The sequence below is a fragment of the Phacochoerus africanus genome, chromosome 1 (genome assembly GCF_016906955.1).
Source record: "Phacochoerus africanus isolate WHEZ1 chromosome 1, ROS_Pafr_v1, whole genome shotgun sequence".
Classification (NCBI taxonomy): domain Eukaryota; kingdom Metazoa; phylum Chordata; class Mammalia; order Artiodactyla; family Suidae; genus Phacochoerus; species Phacochoerus africanus.
Genome location: NC_062544.1, coordinates 57833780 through 57855653, shown reverse-complemented (window position 1 = coordinate 57855653; position 21874 = coordinate 57833780). Strand labels below are relative to the sequence as shown.

General features: G+C 35.9%; 1 protein-coding gene across 3 annotated transcripts in view; it reads left to right on the top strand.

Annotated features, from left to right (window-relative positions):
• Window positions 1-21874, top strand: part of NIPBL (NIPBL cohesin loading factor) — a 212951-nt gene that overhangs the window by 19269 nt on the left and 171808 nt on the right. The window lies entirely within an intron of this gene.

Genomic DNA, 21874 nt, shown 5'->3' with positions numbered 1-21874 from the left:
AAAAGAGTAATAGATACTAGTAAATGAATTTGGCAAAAGAATTGCTGAGAAAATTGAAGTAAAAATATCAAATACAAGTTAGCAACAGTACTTAAGAATAAAATAAAAAAAGGTGAACTGACTGATCTGTTCCTAAGGGTGGTTTATGTTTAAAAAGTTTACTTAAAAGTCAAATTACCTTATTTTGTGTATGTAGGATACACATTGCTTAAGAGTGATGTGTAAAATGTTTGGAACTATGCTGTACACTTAAAGTAAGTCCTCAGCAAATATTTATTATCGATTTGATGAAAAACATTCTTGTCAAGCATATTTCTAAATAAAAATCTGTAATTTGTGACAGTGGATTTTTAGGAAGATATTTGAGAAGAAAGCAAAGTAATCAAATTGACTCAAGTTCATCTGGTATTGAATTATAAGTACACCTTCAGAGCACAACAGCCCCAAATCAAGTGAACTATCCCAAATAATTCTCCTTATACAAGGAACTTGATTTAACTCATCTCTGATATCTAAAGTTAATTATGCCTCTAAAAGCATTGCTATATACCTATACCTCTGAAGGTATTACTATGCCTCTAAAGGTATACTGTATACCTATATGTATTACTGTATGCTGTGTATGACAGTTTACATATATATATGTGTATATATACACACACTATATGCAGATACATCTACTATATTTTGATAGCTCATTTTGTAATCAAAATATTTACTTCCTTTTCTCTCCATCTATCCAAATCCTGCCTTTTTTTTTTTTTTTTTTTTTTTAGGGCCACACCTGCAGTGTATGGAAGCCTCCAGGCTAGGAGGGATTGAATCGCAGCTGCCTACCTGTGCCACAGCAGTGAGGGATCCAAGCCATGTCTGTGACTTATACCGCAACTCATAGCAACACTGGGTCCTTGACCCGCTGAGTGGGACCAGGGATTGAATCTGTGTCCTCATGGATACTAGTCGGGTTTGTTAGAGCTTAGACACAATGGGAACTCCACAGATCCTTCCTTCTTTCAGTCGAAATCTTATGGGGCTTTGGTGGTAATAGAGGGAGATAGTGTTTTAGAGCCACCTAGAGTTTTGTTTTTTTCCAAGCTTATAATATTTTCTCTCTTTGTTCTTGCCCCAATTCATGTGATCTTGTGGCATTGGTGATATGTATAGTGGTTAACACAGCTGCCTTCCCAATCATGTGATCTCTTCCTTTTCTAATACATACCTGTGTGTAGTTATATAAGTTATATGATGACTCATTATTTTTTCTTACTGTATAGCAAGCCACAGTTTATTTTGTTTCATTTTCAGTTTGTTTATATTATCAGATTATAAACTCTTTGTGGGTAGGCTCTATCTATGGTACCTTATAAACCATCTTGCCTGGAGCAGAGGTTTTTAGCAAATGTTTGCTGTTAAGTGGCTCATTTGAACTAGTTAGAAGAGGTTGGAAATTATATCTCACATTCTCACAAACCATAAAACTCTCTTTTAAAGTGTACAGTGGTAAAAATTCAGTGGTGTTTATTAGTATATTCACAAAGTTGTACAACTGTCATCACTATTTAGTTACAGAACATTTTTGTCCCCCCCAAAAGAAACTCCATACCCATTAGTAGTCACTCTCCATTATTTGCTTCCCGCAGCTCATGGCAACCACTAATTTACTTCCTGTTGCTGTGGATTTCCTTATTCACATAAGTAAAATCATACAGTGCGGCCTCTTTGTATCTGGCTACTTTCACTTGGTCATCCATATTATAGCCTATATAAGTATTTCATTGCTTTTTATGACCAAATAATATTTCACTGTATGGATATACACATTTTATTTCTTTGTCAATTGATGGGCATTTGGGGTTTTGTTGGTTTTTTTTTTTTTTACCATTTGTCTATTATGAATAATGCTTTTATGTTTTTGTTCGCATAAGTATATACGTAGGAATAGAATTTCTAGGTCACATGCTAACTCCGTATTTAACTCTTTGAGGAGCTGCTAGTCTGTTTTCCAAAGAGGCTACACGGTTTTTACATTTTCATTAACACTGAGGTTTACACTTCCTCCATATCCTCTCCAATACTTGTTATTGGCTGTTTGAGTGTAGCCATTCTAGTGGTGTGCAGTAATATCTCATTGTGGCTTTGATTTGCATTTCCCTAAGACCAATGATTCTGAGCATTTTTTCATGTGCTCACTGGTCATTTATATATCTTTGGAGGAATATTTAATTTCTTGCCCCTTTTTAAATTGGATTATCTATTCATAAATTATTGTTTTTAATATCTAATGGATACAAGTCTCTTATCAGAAGTATGATGTGCAAATATTTTCCCCCAGTCTGTGGATTATTTTTTTCACTTTCTCGATAGTATCCTGTGAAGCTCAAAAGCTTTTCACTTAGATGATGTTTTTTCCTTTGGTTGCTTGTGCTTTTGATACCATATTTAAGAAAACTGTTCCTTCATCCAGTGTTATGAAGATTTACATCTTTGTTTAGTTGCAGCTCTTTAAGTCTCTGATCTATTTTGAGTTAATTATTTGCATATGGTATGAGGTAGGAATCCAGCTCCATTCTTCTACATGTGACTGTCCAGTTGTGCAATTCCCGTGTGTTGAAAACACTATTCTTTGCTGGTTGAATTGTCTTGGTATCCTTGTCACAAATCAATTGAATGTAAACGTAAGAGTTCATTTTTGGGCTCTCACTTTTATTCCATCGATCTATGTGTCTCGCTTTATGCCAGTATCACACTGCTTTGATTACTGTAGCTTTGTAGTAATGGTTGAAAATGGGAAGTATAAGTCCTTCAACTTTATTCTTCTTCCAGATTGTTTTAGTATTCTGGATTCTTTATATTGTCTTATGAATTTTAGGTTTGGGTTGTCCACTTGTGCAAAATAGGCAGCTGCAATTTTGATAGTGATTATGAATGTATAGATTACTTTGGGGAGTATTGCCATCTTAATATTAAGTCTTCCTATCCATGATCATGGAATGCCTTTATATTTCTTAGGCCTCAATTTCTTCCACTGAAAATGTTTTATAGTTTTTAGTATACAAGTTTTGCCCTTTTTTGGTTAAATATCTTCCTAAGCATTTTATCTTTTTTTGATGATACTGTAAATAGGATTTTTTTTAACTTCATTTTTCAGATTATTCATTGCTAGTGAATGAAAATACAGTCAATTTTTATATATTGATCTTATCTTACAACTTTGCTGAACTCCTTTATTCTAATTTATGCTTTTTCTAGGGACAATTTATGTTCAGTATGGCTCATTCTCTACCCTTCCAGATACTATATGCCAACAGTAGTTACATGATAGATTTTTTTTTCTTACTCATCCAATTCTGCTTCTCTGTGACTTGAGAAAAATATGTTTACATATGAAAAGTAGGATCAGATAGTTCAGAAGAAAAGTTATGGTTACATTATGTCAAGATTTTCATTTAGTACTATCTGGCTGTAGCATAGGATTAAAAATTGAGGAATTATGGTCTAGCACTTAAAGCAATATGCTTTGCCTGTAGTAAGGGCCATCTCAAATGTTTGTTGTGGGATAAATAAATGGTTATGTTAACAATGTGTATATATGAATGCAAAATAAATTCTGTTGGTAATTTCTAAAGTCAGTAAGTGATTTTCATTAGTGCATTTGGAAAGCCTGAACCATAAAGAGGGAGAAGAAAAAGAATGACAAGGCAAAGAGGGTAAGAGAGTATTATGGAAGAGGAGAAGAGGGTAAGAAGGAAGAAAATCAAGGAGGCAAGATTAATAAGTTGTATTTTGTTAACACAAGCAGTATAATGGTGTAAATAGATATATCTGATTGGGAACAAAAGAGGAGAAATAGTGATTGTGTATTATTATTCCTCAAACTCAAAATTCTGTTTTTCTTTTCCTTTTTTTTTTTTTTTTTTTGTCTTTTTAGGGCCACACCTGTAGCATGTGAAGTTTCCCAGGCTAGGGGTTGAATCAGAGCTGTAGCCACTGGCCTACACCACAGCCACTGCAATGCCAGATCTGAGCCACTTCTGTGACCTACACCACAGCTTGTGGCAACACTGGATCCTTAACCCAGTGAACAAGGACAGGGATCAACCCTCGTCCTCATGGATACTAGTTGGGTTCGTTAACCACTGAGCCACGACAGGAACTCCAAAACTTCTGTTTTTCAAATCTTAGTCAGAATTGAGTCTAAAATGACAAGCACATGTATAAAAAGATGGTTGGAACTCCTGCTATTGCACCGTGGGTTAAGAATCTGACTGCAGTGGCAATCTGACTGCAGGCCAATCCCCAGCCTGGCACAGTTGGCTAAAGGATCCAGTATTGCCGTAGCTGTGGCATAGGTCACAGCTGTGGCTTGGAGTCCATCCCTGGCCCAGGAACTTCCATATGCCCTGGAGGAGAAAAGTAAAGATATTCAACCCCAGTAGCAGTTAGAGAAATGAAGAGGTTGATGATGTGTTCTTTTGATCAACAAGGATTAATTAAATGCGGAAGTACCTTAAAAGTGTACTTATGAAATAAGTTTCAGCTTCTTTTATTAAGGTTGTTCTCATCACTAATGTTTAGGTGTTAAAATAGATATAAAGATGGGTAGGGTAGCCTGCACCCTCTCCCTAACTTTAAACAAACATTTATCAAAAATTTTCTATTAAATTTCTATTATTCACTGTCATTTTTACATTCTTAGAATTGAAGCTTAGGAAGTCAAGGTTATACAGCTTACACAGGAGGAAGGAGAACTTTAATCCAAGTTTTTTTTATCCTAACAACTTAGCTTTGAAATTTTAATTATTATGCAAATACTGCTTCTCCATTTTCTTTGAGGAGCTTACTCTTAGGTTGATAATATTATACATAATACTTCTTGGATCTTAAAACTATAAATAACTATTAAATAAGATTTAAAGCAGAATTAAAATTTTTTTGATGTGTAGTTGATTTACAGTGTGACAATTTCTGCTTTATAGAAATTGTATATACATACTGTCATACATACATATATATATATACATTCTTTTATAATATTATTTTCCATCACAGTTGATCCCAGAAGATTGGAGGTCTGCTATGCAGTAGGACCTTACTGTTTATCCAATCTAAATGTAATAGTTTGCATCTACTAATCCCAAACTCTAGTCCATCCCATACTCTCCCTCCTACCCCTTGGCAACCTCAAGTCTGTTCTCTATGTCTGTGAGTCTATTTCTGTTTTGTAGATAAGTGCCATTTTTAATTTTAATTTTTATTTCTTGCTTTTTAGGGCCACACTTGCAGCATATGAAAGTTCTCAGGGTTGGGGTCCAGTTGGAGCTGCAGATGCCAGCCTGTGCCACAGCCACAGCAATGCAAGATCCCAGCCTCATCTGCGACCTACACCACAGCTCAAGGCAACGCCAGATCCTTACTTAACCCACTGAGTGAGGTCAGGGATTGAACCTTCATCCTCATGGATACTAGTCATGTCATAACCCGCTCTGCCACAGTGGAAATGCCCATTCGTGCCGTATTTTACATTCCATTTTACATTCCAAGTGATAATACAGTACTTGTCTTTCTTAAAGCAGAATTTTTAAGTTGAATTTTAATTTTACTTCAGAAAAATCTCAAGTCTTTGCTTTTGGAAATCAAATATAATATTTGTCCATTTTTTAAAATATTGCCATATAACTCAGCTTTTGTGGTTTGAAAAATTTCCTTAGTGTCTTCACTTTGAAAGTTGGCTCTTGAATCTCGTGGGGTCCCGAAACTGATATCGGTAAAAGAGGAGTCCTGGATTATTCCTTGAATAATTTTAGGACAAGACATTATAGTTTAAAGAGAGGATGGGGAGTTCCCGTCGTGGCGCAGTGGTTAACGAATCCGACTAGGAACCATGAGGTTGCGGGTTCGGTCCCTGCCCTTGCTCAGTGGGTTAATGATCCGGCGTTGCCGTGAGCTGTGGTGTAGGTTGCAGACGCGGCTCGGATCCCGCGTTGCTGTGGCTCTGGCGTAGGCCGGTGGCTACAGCTCCAATTCAACCCCTAGCCTGGGAACCTCCATATGCCGCGGGAGCGGCCCAAGAAATAGCAACAACAACAAAAAAAGACAAAAAATAAAAAATAAAGAGAGGATGGGTAAAGTTAAGAAGAGTAAAATAATTCTAAGCTGTTTTCTTCATTTTGAAGATTTCTGTTTTACCTTAGATCTTACCAGTGTGAAAAAATAACAAGTGCAATGTGATTACCTTATAGATGCTTAAAAATTAGTGCTGCATTTCTTTTTGATTAAGCCTCTGTAGTTTTTATATAATTTGCTTTTTTGTTTGTTATATCTTTCTTGGAGAATTCCACATTCAGTGCACATCTCTTCTTTGAGTTTGGTTTGTTGAGTTTTGAGCAGTAGGATTTTGTAGAATGAAATTTAGCTTAAAGAAATCATCAGAAACTTTGCATGTTGTTGTGCCCTTTTAAAAATGAATCCTGGAGTTCCCGTCGTGGCGCAGTGGTTAACGAATCCGACTAGGAACCATGAGGTTGCGGGTTCGGTCCCTGCCCTTGCTCAGTGGGTTAACGATCCGGCGTTGCCGTGAGCTGTGGTGTAGGTTGCAGACGCGGCTCGGATCCCGCGTTGCTGTGCCTGTGGTGTAGGCCGGTGGCTACAGCTCCAATTCGACCCCTAGCCTGGGAACCTCCATATGCCGCAGGAGCGGCCCAAAGAAATAGCAAAAAAAGACAAAAAAAAAGAATCTTTACATAAGTTTAAAAATAACCAATAATGGACTACTGCCAGAGGATTGCTTTCTAAATATCAGGTCAGAGACATGTTTGGCTCTTAATTTTGTGAACTTTTTTCAATATTAAGCCTCAGTCACCCTTTCTATGATTATTTGTTTATTTTGTCATTTCAGGCCATCACTTTTTTCCTTTCTTCTTCTTTCATCAGTTACTGCAAGTCTCTTACTTCATGTTCTTCAGAACATTTGTTTCATTTTTTGTTTTTAGTTTTTTATATTTTAGGCCCAAATTTAGTTAATTAAGGCCTTCTGCCTGAGTTACTCAGTGTTACTTCTTAAGTACACCTATACACAGAACTTAAAATCCTTCTAGTACTTAAAATCAATCCTAGATTTTGTCATCAGAGACCATGTCTGCTGATAGATTGGTGCTATTTTCAGTATTCTTTGTGGGGGAGGGCATTATGACAGTGAAGGGGTAACTAATGCCTTAATTGATAATATTATCACTTTTTATATTCTGTTAATAGAATCTAGAAAAAGCTAAACAGAAAGGAGTTCTTTCACTTCCTTATAAACAACAATTCTTTACTAAAACCTTTCATTGCCTTGTTCTTAGCAATGATGGTAAGTAATAGTGAATGCAGTAATGGCTAATATTTATAGAGCTCATTGTTTTTGGATATTTCACTTGCATGTTTTAATCCTCACTACAGTCCTTTGAGATATACTTGTAATATTATCCCCACTTTACAAATTAGAAAACTGATGCTTACAAAGAGTGTGACTCACCCAGAGGGTAAGAGAGGGGAAATCCTAGGAATGATAATGGAGTTGGCATAATTAAAATGAGCCGCATGGCTCCTCCTAAATTCAGTTAGACTCTAAGCTCCCTGAGGTCAGAGACTTAATATCATGTTTATTCCTTTCTTTCTGTTACCTAACGTGGGATTTGAGTATTGTACTACAAGTGTTTAGTATTTGCTTAGTTTTAAGTAAATGAAGTTGTGAGAGGCTGGTTCATTAGCCTTAGCCATGAGCTTTCTGGAGGGAATCCATACGAATCTCATTCTTTTTCTTAGACTATCATTTTCCCTGTATCTGGCAATATACCATGCAAGTTTCTATTCATTTTTCCCAATTTCCATCTTTTCTGCAATGCCTTCTTGTCTCTTTTAGGCAATATTTGTTGTTCCTTTCTCTATTTGCCCATCCCCCCCCCCCTTTGACTTTTATTATAATACCTATTATATAATGTAATTTTCTTCTTTCCCTATCCTAGGAGTCTTGAATAGGTCAGGACTTATTCGTCTCAATTAAATTCAACATTAAGTACAGCTTCTGGCACTTTAGGTGCTTACTACATGTTTGAGTTGAATGATTTCATGCAAACAAGCTAAAAGGTTTATAGGTGAGTGTTGAGGGACTTTGTTTTAATGTTGTCCTCTCTGAATTACTGTCATTTGCTTTGTGACTTTAGGCTACTCTTTTTTTTTTGCTTTTTAGGGCTGTACCTGCACCATATGGAAGTTCCCAGGCTACGGGTCGAATCAGAGCTACAGTTGCCGGCCTATGCCACAATCACAGCAACACAGGATCCAAATCACGTCTGCAACCTGCACCACAGCTCACAGCAACACGGGATCCTTAACCCACAGGGTGAGGCCAGGGATCAAACCTGCATCCTCATGGATACTAGTGGGATTTGTTTCTCTGAGCCACAATGGAAACTCCTTAGGCTACTCTTTAGATTATAAAAAATCATTCCTCCAAGCTTCTTTCTTTCAGAAATATTAATAATTGAAGTGATACTATAGTATCTCAAAATTGTTACTGGGGCTTTCTAAGAAGTTCTGTGACATCCTTTGGGGGAAAAGATTTAAGGAAAGAGAAAAAAAAACTTAATAAAAATGTGCTCAGGGAATTCCCATTAGCAGTAATGAATCCGACTAGTGTCAATGAGGATGCGGGTTCCATCCTTGGCCTCGCTCAGTGGGTTATGGATCCATTGTTGCTGTGACTGTGGCATAGGCTGGCAAATGCAGTTCCAATTCGACCCCTAGCCTGGGAACTCCCATATGCTGCAGGTGTGGCCCTAAAAAGAACAACAAAAAAATGTGCTCATAGATAAGCCAGATATCTAGGCATGAGCAAGTTTTTAAGAATTTGAGTATAGAAAGGAGCCTATTAGATTGAATTCTACGATCCTTAAATACAGGGCCTAAGTCATAATTAAATCTGTTCTTATACATACTACATCACATGGAGGATTGTTTATGAGGTTCAGTAGTGATAATATGAATAGAAGGGCTTGCAAATAGGATAATGTTTGTTTCTGTAAAAGGAATTTCATTAAACCATTAGTATACTGTACATTAAATGATTCTTAGGAATTTTTTCAAAAACTGTTTAAGTTATGTACTGCTATATAACGAGTTACTCCAAATTATACAGCCTAAAACAGTAAACATTTATTATCCCCCAATTCCTATGAGCCAGGAATCAGGGCACAGTTTAGCTGGGTGCCCTCTAATCTTTCCATGTCTCCCAAGGCCACAGTCCTCTTATAGTCAAGGCATCATTGAGGTCTGTAGTCATCACAAGCCTCAACTAGCAGAGGAACTGCTTCCAAGCTTACTCACTTGGCTTTTGGTGGGCTACAGTTCCTCACTGCTTATTGGCTGGAGACTTCAGTTCTTATCATTTGGTTCTCTCTGTAGAGCAGTTCACAATAAGGCAGCTGATTTACCTTAGAGTGAGTAAGAGAGGATACTCATAACAAAAGCAATAGCCTATTTGTAACTTGACCCCAGAAGGACATGTCGTAACTTTTGCTGTTCTCTTTGTTAGAACCAAATCCCTAGGTTCAGCCCACACTCGAGAGGAAGGGTTAAACAAGGGCACATATGTACCAGGAGGATGGCATCACTGGGGGTCATCTTGGGAACTGCCTGTCACAGTGCCCTATGGGATTAGTATAAGGATTCGAGTATTTCAGGAGTTAAAAAATTCAACAAAAATAAGAGCAGGGAGCAAGTTAAGTTTTTTTTTTAAACATACTTTTATTGCATACAGGATAAATTGCCAAACATTATTGTCAAGAGAAAAACATATAGTTTGTCAGGAGTTCCTTGGAAAAGGTAGTGAATAAGTTTGAGTGTTCTAAAAGTATGTCTTCATGGAATAGGGTCGTCTCTTGATACACATTTCTCATTTCTGTGTTGGTTCTGATATACAAGTCTTTTCCTGTTTGAAGGATATTCACTTGTGGAGGATTCTTATATGAAGACTTAGGACCTAATAGTGGGTTATTGAGCAGAAAAGCCTACAGTTTGCTTATAAGGTCAGAATTGGACTTGAATATGGAATACCTTCTCTAATATGGCTTGTCACATATGAAAAGGGTAGTTTCCCTGTGGTTTTCACTTTGCTAAATCAATCTTAGGAATGTATGTGACATGTAAAGAAAACTTCAGAATTTTGTGAAAGTCACAAAGAGAAAATATTTTGAAGATACCTATTTCTGAATTAATTATTGGTTTAGTATATTTTCAGTAAAAATTTGAGATGTTGAGGAAACTTGAAATAATATTTCTGTAACTTATCTAAAAAATGAAAATTTGAAAATTATGATTTAATGGGGAGGGGAAAACAGACCTGTTTTACTATATGTTAAAACATATTATCAAGTGACCAGTAGTTCAGACATTACTATACAGTAAGTCATAGATGAATCAGTGAAGCAGAGGAACCCTAAAATAATCTTACTTTCAACTTAACTCTGCAACTTAGATATATAATCAGTATCATAATGTAATGTATATAATATATAATGATTATGCATAAAATAGATAAAGGAATTGTGCATTTTTAGATTTCCCAAAATAATTTTAAATAATAATAAGTGATACTAATAATACTATGATATTTTGGGGACTGAAGATTAATTTTAAAAAGAATATGTTTTGTGTTAAGCATAATCTTGGGAGCTGTTTATATACTTCATCCTCTTTTTAAAATCATTGACTTTTTATTGAGAATGACTTCTTTTCTATCAAATTACTAATGCAGTGGCTTTTTAAAATTTATTCTGCCTGTGTTCATTGAATGAATCAATGAAAATAACCCGAGTCTTGGTGGCTCCAAAGTCTTTGGTGCTGTCCATTCTGATTCCATCTCCACTAACAACTTTGAGAGTTATTCAGTAAATAACTTCTTTGGCAAAATGAGATATTAAGGGACCAGGCTTCTACCTGATGCTGTTCCATTCAGCTCCAGGTCTTGCTCCAGTGGAAAATATGTTTATAATGGTAAAGTGATTCAGGTCCTCAAAGTCCCACGCCCAGCATACAGCATGGATTCCAAATGTACATTATAAGGCTATATCGCTTCATCACTGACCTTAAAATGATCTTAGAAGTGGAAGCCAGTAGCCCTCCTAGTTAATCTTTCTTTTATTCTCGTCTCAGACCCAGGGTTTTCTCCTCTCCTTTCTTTATGCATATATAAACATACTACTGTAACCTGAACAGATTTTGTTATACTTATTAGTAGCCTAAAATTGTTGATTTGCAGAAAGAAGTGAGGTGAAAATTTGATTACAATGTATGGATTTTTCCTCTCCCTAATAATTTTCCTTGAAATTAACCACCCACATTGATCAAATAAAACAATTAATTTTATTCGTTGCAACCTCAGTTTTCATTTTGTCAGGATGTAGTTCTCTTTCTAAGGCTTCAATAGAAAGTATAACTTAGTGATTTCTAAAAATCTGTGTATTGGAGAAAGGGCACAAAATTGAAGAGTGCAGAATTTTGAATATTTTCTAGAACTTGATACTTTATGTTCTTTGAGTGAGTGATAGCTTATTAAGCACTACCTTGCTATGAGAACATTGATTCACCAAAAATATGACTGAGTTTCAGAGTAGTGCTAAAAATGCTGTGGTTTATTTCTTTGCAGAGGTAGTGACTGCTGTAAAATGTAGATTCCACATATTTCGTTGAGCAACGTTGGGTGTCTGCATTCTGAAGGCAGTGGTTTCAAACTTCACTGCACATTAAAATCACCAGAAGGGTGACTTAAATCTTGTTTCCCAGCCTTTATGACACAGACAGTGAAATTAGTATATCCAGAGATATACTGAATACCTGTTTAAAGTTTTCCAAGTCATTCAAGTACATAGTCAAGCCTAAGAAGCACTGTTGTGAGATGCTCACCGAGCATCCTTTTTTTTTTTTTTGTCTTTTTGCCATTTCTAGGGCCGCTCCCATGGCATATGGAGGTTCCCAGGCTAGGAATCTAATCAGACCTGTAGCTGCCGGCCTACACCAGGGCCACAGCAACACGGGATCTGAGCCACGTCTACAACCTACACCACAGCTCAGCGGCAACGCCAGATCCTCAACCCACTGAGCAAGGCCAGGGATCGAACCCATAACCTCATGGTTCCTAGTCGGATTCGCTAACCACTGAGCCCCGACAGGAACTCCAGCACTAAGCATCTTTTTAAAAGCAGATCTCCAGTAAATCTGGAGTAGGGTTTAAGATTCTTTGTTTTTAACGAACTACCAAGTGGTATGATACCCCTGGTCTGTGTTCCATACTTAGAGTAGCAAGTTTCTGGAGTACTAAATTGCCTAGATGGACTTTAGTAGTCATGATGTCTTTATTCAAAAAGAACTTTAGTCTCCTCTTGGTCTCATAATGGCAAGGTATTTTGTTAATTGAGTCCCATATACTTTTTCTCTTTTAAACCTCGTAACACATCTGCAGAAGTGAAATACAGGTGCATTATGAAAAATTTAGATAAGTGATAAGAAAAAACTAATTTTGCATATGATAGCTCTGACTATGAGGTGGAAAAAGATCACATTTTGTATATTATGGGTGCTTAAGTTTGTGGGGTTTTTTATGTTTTTGGCCGTCTTTAGTCTATATCCTATTGAAATTTCCTAAATAAGAAACCAATCTTTATTGAGATGTTTGTAAATTTCCTACTATTAAAGAGCCAGCATACAACTGACCTTGTTATGTGGTACAGTTATTGTCCGGATACTGTGTAGGGAATACAAAGTTAGGACCACAAAGAAATTATAATTTTAGGAAATAAAGAGGTATTAAGTATATTACTTCAGAAATGACTGAAGAACTTTGGGCATATTTAAAAAAATAATCTGTAAGTTCTGGTTTCAATTTCTTCTTTTCAGTGTCCAAAGTTGCATCCAAAATAGTGCAGCCACTGACAAACCTATGCATATCATAAAGAGCATAAAGAGAAATAATCTATACCAGTATGCTACAATAGTAAAAAACTTTTTTTTTTTTTTTTAAACCCACCGAACGAGGCCAGGAATTGAACCCGAAACCTCATGGTTCCTAGTTGGATTCATTAACCACTGAGCCACGATGGGAGCTCCCAATAGTAAAAAACTTTAAGCAGAGAATTGCAGAAGTAGTCACATGTGGTTTCTAGAATCTTGACGCCTTATCTAAGGAACTAGGTAAAGGAAAAGAAACAAAATAGATACTTCACAGAGCTGTTATTTTATATGTATCATACCCACCTCCAGCTTGTCACTGTGTCCCCACTTGAACCTCTTTGACTGTCTTTCCAGACTTCTTACAACTGACATTGAGCAGCGTACCCCAGTTGTCTCTTTCCTAACTGGAGGTTGGGTGAGTTCTGTTGGCATTTTGGGCAAGACATTCATTGTACTGGCCTACTGTGTGGTTCAGTGTCCCACTCATTGCTGCCAGATACAACCCTCAGGTATTAGGAATACTAAAAATGCCCTCAGTGTTTTCTGTCGGTTAATGAATGTTGAATTCTATTGAGAATTTATCAATCTAGTCTCTAGAAGAATGTCAATTAGCTCTTTTAAAAATAGATCAACCTAATGTTGTATGGTTTAGTTTGAAACTTCACACTGGATATGAGTGAAAAGGATTAGGGTTCAGTATATTAGGGAAACAAATGGAAGGGATTTGAGTCTTTTTTTTTCATTCCAGCAATTGATGGTTTAGAAATGCAGGAGAGGAGGGTTATTTTGCACTTCAGTGTCAGTCAAAATTTAAAATGCCCATCATTCGGTAACCTCACTTCAAGGAAGCTGGCCTATAGAAATCTTGGAGGGCATAAAAATTCATGTTTTAGGACATGTATTTGCAGTCTTGCTAATAGTAAAATGTAAATACATTGAAGTTAAGAAAAAAAACAACAGAAAACTGCACCCCACTAAGTGGGTATACATGGTGGCTAAAAAGTTCATGGTACATACTGTCCACCTATTTTTCAAAAAAGGAAGTAGGACTCTATACTGGATAAACTAACAAATAATAATACATCGTTAAAGGAAAAAAAAGCAAATTGGAACAGTATGATTAATGCAATCCCAGTTCTGCAGTAAAAATATGTGTGCTTGCATGTAAGTGTGTATGAGAGAGACCTGGAAGGTGATTTTTTAAAATATTGTTTAAATGAGTAAACTAAAATGTAGAAAGAACTAAGATTTTAAAGATTAAGAGACAATAATACTTTTCGTTGTTCTAGCACACAGTTGGTTTCCCCCATCGTTTACCTTCATTTCATCCTTTTCCTCTTTTAGACAACCCAGTTATACTTAAAAGAGTAAATCCTGACTCTTGAACCCCTATGCCAAAAGACTTGAAAAATATCTAGTAACTAATGGATCAGTAAGCAGTACTTTCTTCATGGACACCCTAGGCTCAAAATTATTTTGACTGTTTCTCTCCATTTTGACTATATATCTCTTCACTTAAGTTGCTGGGTCCACCCGGCAAACTCTCATTTGTACCTTATTCTTATTGCTTTTACCTTAGTTCATATTCTTATTACTTTATGTTTGGATTATTATTGTTGCCTATGACACTGGTTTCCCTTCAGCTTTAGCCCATTCCATTTCCCTGGTGTAAGCAGTGACTTCAGAGCATATGATAGTTAGGACTGGTGCTCTTATTTTAAATGTGCTTATAAAAACAGTTTTGTAGTGTGTATTTCCAGATGTTACGCGTATACTCCTCCTGAAATGTTGCTTTTGCAATTTGTACTTCTTTGCTCTGTAAATAAATAAACTTTTATCTTTCTCCTTTTTTAGTAGTGGGAGAGAAGGTAAAAGAAAAGGGAGGTTTAGAAGCTGTTACTACTGGGTTTCAGTACCAGTGGTTTTTCCCTAAATAATTATTATATAAGCTTACACACTAACCACACTCTTCCAAGAGGAGATATTATAGCCAAGATTTAAAATAGTTAATATTTATGAGGAGAGCTTACAAGGTGAGCTGTGTTTTAGGATAGAAATTCTATAGTGAACAAGCCATGTCTGGTTTTGTTTTGTTTTGTTTTGTTTTTTGTGGGTTTTTTTGGCCACACCCACAGCATGCCGAAGTTCCCAGGCTAGAGATCAAACAATGCATCACAGCAGTGAATTGGGCCACAGCAGTGACAATGGTGGCTCCACTGAGCCACCAGGAAACTCCTCTGCTCTTTTAATATCTATAAATTCTTGGTTTATTTTATTCTTTTGATGTAACTCGTCTTCCCTCTGAGAAATTCTCAGCTAAACTAAGAGCAAAAAAGGGAGTTTCCGTTGTGCTAGACAAACCTGACTAGCATCCATCAGGATGCAGGTTCATTTCCTGGCCTGTCTTAGTGGGTTAAGGATCTGGTATTGCTGTGAGCTGTGGTGTAGGTCGCAGACGCAGCTGGGATCCCATGTTGCTGTGACTGTGCATAGGCTGGCAGCTACAGCTCCATTTCGACCCCTAACCTGGGAACCTCGATATGCCGTGGGTGTGGCCCTAAAAAGACCAAAATAAATAAATAAACTAAGGGGAAAAAAGGATTTTATTATTGTAATCTGTGTCTTGACTAGCATCGTATAAAGACTGTAGGAATCTGGAAAACTTGCTTGGAAATTGGTTAGGGTCCTCTTGAAAGCAGATTCCCATTTAGAGGGCAAAGGCACTTCATGGGCTTGTTCCCAAATGATACTTATCAGATTCTGAGATGACATCCTACTTATTACCATTCCGCCTTGAGAATCAGTTTTAATGAGCCATTATTACTAAAATAATATGTCATATTCCTCTTGTGTATACGGGCAGAAAGCTGATTTAGAATAGTTGCCTTAGAGAAAGTGAGTTGGCAATAACTATGATTGTTTCCTTCACACGCATGCCCAAACCTCTCATACTCTTCAAGGCTGCCAACTGCCACTTTTTCTAGGAAATCTTCCTTGATTTCCTTCCAGCCTTTCCCACTCAGAAATAACTTCTCCCTCCTCTGAACTTACTTGGATCTTATTTCTGACCCTTGTACTTTTCTGCCTATTTGGAATTGTACCTTTAAAAAAATCTACATTCTGTACTGGAAACTTTTCCTAGAGCAGAGTATATGTTTGCCTTTTCTTGTATCATTCACAGTACTTAATACAATGCCTTGCACATAGTGCAGAGGCTAAGCAAATATTTCCTGTTCAAACTATTTGTTGTGAAATTTATGTAGAATAAAGTTAATGAACTTCATATGTCATGTTCTTCTGTCTCCATGAACTGTCTTTTGCCCCAGAGGAAAATATTATGGCAAAAGTTATAAAGCTGATAGCCAATGGCTAAAGTAAAGAAAAGCAATGTAATTGAGAAAAACACCAAGTCTAAGTCAAGAAGTGTCTAGAGATGTAGATAGACAGTCAACTTTGTAAATACTGATAAGTGATGCTGAGTTTGAATTCTGTTATGTTCCTTAAAGAGGAACCATAGAAAGGTGTTAAGAGGTCAGTCATTTGATCAGATTTGTGTTTTGTATACATTTGTTTGATACAATGAAGGAGGTATGTCTAAAGATGGTAGGATGAAAGATGAGATCCAGTTAAGCTATTGCAAGAGTCTAGGAAAGAAAAAATTCTAAAACAAAGGCAGCGTAGTTGGATAGAAGAAAATCAATTTAAGAAATAAAGATTAAATTGATAGGTCATCTTGGTGTCTTAGTTGATGTGGGTTAAGGCAGAGGGAAGTCTCTTGGCTAGGCTTTAGAGATTGGAGGAAGTGCTGATTTTAAGTTAGAGAAGAAATATGAGAGGAGGGAGAATAGCATGAAGTTTTGTGCCTGAGATGAGTTTTGAACATGTTAAATTTGAATTGTCTGTAGGACATCCACTTGAAGATGTCCAGCAGTCAGTCAGTTGTATAAGCCTCAGTTTTAGGGAGAGTTTAAGAGTGAGAGTCAACAACATGCAGGTTTAAAATAAGAGTGGTTAATGTTTGCCTGGAGAGTATGTACTGTAGGGTTTAACCCATTTCTTCTTCAGTGCTTTTAGTGATGACCCCACTAGCCAAGATTTGTTTTGGTTTACTGTATATATTTTTATTGTAAAAAAACAGTCTCTTTTAACCTGATTCTAATCATGAGGGGAAAAAAACAACAAAGCAATTAAAATTAAGAAAGACTCTATAAAACAATTGACATTAAGTCTTCAAAAATATCAGTGTCTTGAAAGATTAAAAACATAGGTTGGGAAACTATTTGGGGTTAAAAGAGACTAAAAGAGACACAGTGACAAAACACAGAGTGATCCTTGATTAATTGATTGACCTTGGATTGCCTCTTTAAAGGATATTTCTGGGGTGACTGGGGAAATTTGAATGTAGGCTATAAGATAATTTTACAAAGTTAACTTTGAGTAATAATTTATTATTGTGTAAGAATTTTCTTGGGATGAGGTATCATAGTGCAACTAAATCAGATGGTTGAGCATGTAAGTGTATATATGTAAAGAGGAATGTGTAGAACAAATTAAGTTTGTATTATGAGTTTTTACTTATGTGAAAATGTACTTTATTAAAGCGCCTAGTTTTCCTAATATGTTTTTCAGTGTGGTTGCATATTAGAAGTTGAATAAGATTGTGTTTACTACGTGTTTGTGCTTTTCTCTGTTGATAATGGGAAATAATAGTTTAAGACAGTAAGTAATTGACTTATCATAGGGTTCTTCTCTTTGAAGCTAAGGTACTAAGTAAATGGACTGGAATTGTTATAATCTATTATCAATAAATCTTGTATTAGTCAAAATAGAGTAGATTAACACTATAGTCTTAGCACAACCAAGGTTTATTCTTGCTCACCTTACTTTGGTTGCTTTATTGGTTTATTGGTTGTTTGCCTTGGTTACCTTATTCTTGCCCACCAACACAGTTTGTCAGGGAAGAGATCTATCTACTCAATAGCTCATGAAGCCGGACTGATGGAATTTCTGATGGTGTGTAATTGCACTTCTGGTCTCTGCTGCCAAAGTGACCACCACTGGGAAAGAAAGAGCTGAAGGTTCTTCTATTGGCTCATAAATATTTCAGCCATGAAATGACAAAGAGGTCATTTCTACTCATAGCCCGTTAACCGGAACCAATTGCATGGCTCTACCCTATTGGTAAGGATTTGGGACATGTGCATAGCACATGGATACTTGGTGAGCAATAAATGTCTCACATTTTGTTGTTCACCTTAAGATATAGTGAGTGTCGATAGTCTTTAAACCTATGGATAAGGGCCATTGTTTCCATAACTCTGCTTATTAAACTCCAGGAAAAATTTTTTATTACTTTTAATGCTAGGAGGTAGCTTACTACTTTTATACTGACCATTTTTCACATAATCCACATAATTTATTACCTTCACATAATCCATTTATTTATTACCTTCAAAACTGTATAGTAAATACAAACTGAATTTGAGGGAAGCTTAGTAATTTGCCTGGTTATATAGAGTATATCATTTGGAGAACTTGTGGAGTTTTGAAATACTGCTTTGCCATTTTAATTTTAATGATAACTGCTTTTAAATACTATTTTAACCTCAAACTTTTTTGAGATTTTTTTTAGAGGGTTTCCTTAGAAAGATTTTATTTTTCATTTAAAACTTTGTATTATTTACACTTAAAATAACATTATGTGTGTTTTTCAGAGTATGGTCTATTGACCATTTGTATATAACCCATAAATAATCATTCCTTATATTCCTGGGCATTTAATTGGACATTTCTCAGAGGTATGCATTCTAATGTATTTCTGAACAGATAGCCAAGTGTTTATATTAAACACATTTGAAATGTCTACATTATTTAAACCCATATAAATAAACTTTAGTAACATTTGTATTTCTGAGGTATGGTTCAAAATTAATTTTCATTATTGAAATTTTGGATAGAACTGTAAACAATAGAAAACTTCATTTCGAATATTTAATCTTAGAATGTTTGTTCTAAATCTATTACAAAGTCAGTTATCTATTACCAGACTCGTCAGTTGACTTGATCCCTAAATTGACTCTTCCTGCATACATCTTTTTATCAAATAAGGTAAATTATGGGCCAAAAGCACTTGTTAGATGAAGTTCTAAGGTCAGTACAGGTTCAGTGTAGTCTTTTGCCTAGTAATTCTTGATGGGAGTGTTATTTTCAAAACAGTACCCTTATGAAAACACACTGAAGCTGTATCATAATTGTAGAATCAAAAGGAGAGAGTTATTTTAATATTTAGAATGTATTAAGTTTATTTATTTGTTTGTTTGTTTCCTTTTCTAGGGCCGCTCCCGGAGCTTATGGAGTTTCCCAGGCTAGGGATCTAATCGGAGCTGTAGCCGCTGGCCTATACCACAGCCATAGCAACATGGGATCCTCCGCGTCTGGCACCTACACCACAGCTCAGAGCAACGCCAGATCCTCAACCCACTGAGCAAGGCCAGGGATTGAACCCGCAACCTCATGGTTTCTAGTTGGATTCGTTAACCTCTGAGCCACGACGGGAACTCCTGTATTAAGTTTTACATGCTTGAAACCGTTTATTAGCTCAGTAACTTTCTTTACTATTTGTTTATTCATAGTCAAAAGAGGATTTTTAAAAATACCACTCCTATTCTTCATTCTCATTTAAGTGGTTTACGACCTTTCTTTTGACATAGAAAGATAATATAAATCTTATGACTGGTTTGTATGCGACAAAACATGCCTAAGGATCTCCATGGCATGCCTTCATCTTTTGTGGAAGTGATGCTAACTAAACACACCAGAAATTCTTTGCATTTATATCAAACTCCCTGAGGATCCAGCTGTTACTTATAAGTCAGTGGAATCATATTCCATCATTTATTATCATTGGTAAAAACAGAGTAAAAGGAAATTCATCTGGTATCCATTTCTTTACCATATCACTATCTGCAGTGGAAAAATATATGTGAAATGACTGCACTCAGTTGCAGATGAATTGTCATTGTCATTTTATTTCTGGTGATTTTCCTTTTTTCTCCCCAAACCATCTATTTCCTGACCAAAAGGAAAATTAGTGAAATTTCTTCTTTCAGTATACTTTATCCAAATTTGAAGTTTCCTAATAAAAGTAGATAATTACCCCATGGAAGGTACGTGTTCATTTGGATGTTTGAATTTGTTTTTCTGATAAGTTAGATAACCCCTATTTTCAAAGTTACTTACTATATTATTGCTTTAATTGAGAAGAAACGGACAACTTTCTTTGAAACTTTGAAAAATACAAGTAAGCACCTGGACAAAGTAAAGCCATCTCTTCATTTTCTGTATTGGAACTGCCAGCGAGTTTAACACCAGTGTTTCACTAGATGGAATTGTGGGACAGAATTGTTACCTCTCTCCTCTCCTCAGGGGAGATATATTTAATGTGAAAAGGGTAGAGTAGGATATAACTTCACAATCAAAGACAGTCCTTCCATATGTCAGTTGGCAGTATCACATTGATATATTTGTCTTGTATTATCTTTATTTCTCTTGTTTCACCATGTCCTTCTGTAAACTTTATTTTCACCCTTATTTGAAAAGCATGAGTTTAGACACTGTAATGAGAGTTTACAGTTCTTATTGCAATAGAAAGGGAGCTTTTGATTTTGTAGGGAAAGGATTTATATGGCAAGTACATGACTAGGAAACAAGGTAATTTGATGTGAAGTACATTTGTTAACATAAGCAGAGAAATCTCAGCTTTTTTTCTAACACAACAATGATCCATATGCATGATGAAAAAGCCTCTAATGACACTGACATACAGATTCTTGTTAATTGCAGTGTTCATAAGAAATAGGATTTTTTAAGTACCATGCAAACCAGGTGTTTCGTGGCCATCAATATGAGGCTTAATACTCATTAAGCTGAATATAGATAGACTTTAACAGAACCATGATGGTTATCTTCTAAATTATCTTTTAAAACTTGTTGTCACGTATTCTAGTTTATCTTATGAATTCTAAAATGGGTTGTGACAGGGAGTCCATATTAGTGTAGTGTTTAATGACTTGGACCCTGAAGCCAGATTTCCTGGGTTTGAATCCCAGCTCTACCACTTATTAATTGTGAAACTTTCGTTAAAATGGATTGTTATATTTGAAACTCACTAAAATTTCTTTTGTTATTTGATGTTAATATTCTTTTGCCATTTTCAGGAGATAGGCTCTCATCATTTTTAAGCTGTTACATTAGGCAGCTTTTTTTGGAAGGGATGGGGATGCAAATATGAAAAATATAAATATTGCACATTACACCCCTGATTTCATGGGTAAAAAGGAGAAGTTAAGAAAAGCAGCTTTACAAGTGACACAGATGCAAACATTTTTGAAGTCTAGGAAGGAATAGATGATGGCAGAACTTGAAAGGGATTTAGGTTTGTGCCACTTGAGAAGAACTTTTTACAGCATCTTAACGATTTGTGCGAGTATTTCAACAACTAGCCATTTTAAAGAAAAACATTAAGTAAATAATGGTACACAGATGATACTCAGATATGGTGAAATCATACAAATAGACCTTGAATGAAAAGTGAACAGATTATTTTAGGACATATGTGACTCATAACTTTTGATACTTGACTGCGTAAATTTAGAGTTGATGCTTTAATTTTTTTTAGTAGGCTGAATTTGGGAATCTATTGATTGATATTCTTTTTGATAGTAAAGAACGCATTAATGTAGAATAAGGAACAATGTTCTTAAATGGTAATTACAAGACTGTTTCATACCTATTTTGAAAAATGGACACAGCATATTATATTTTTTGCTACCAGTGGCTGTTTAAATGGACTCGTTTTTATAATTGTTTTTCATCAGAGATTAATGTTGCT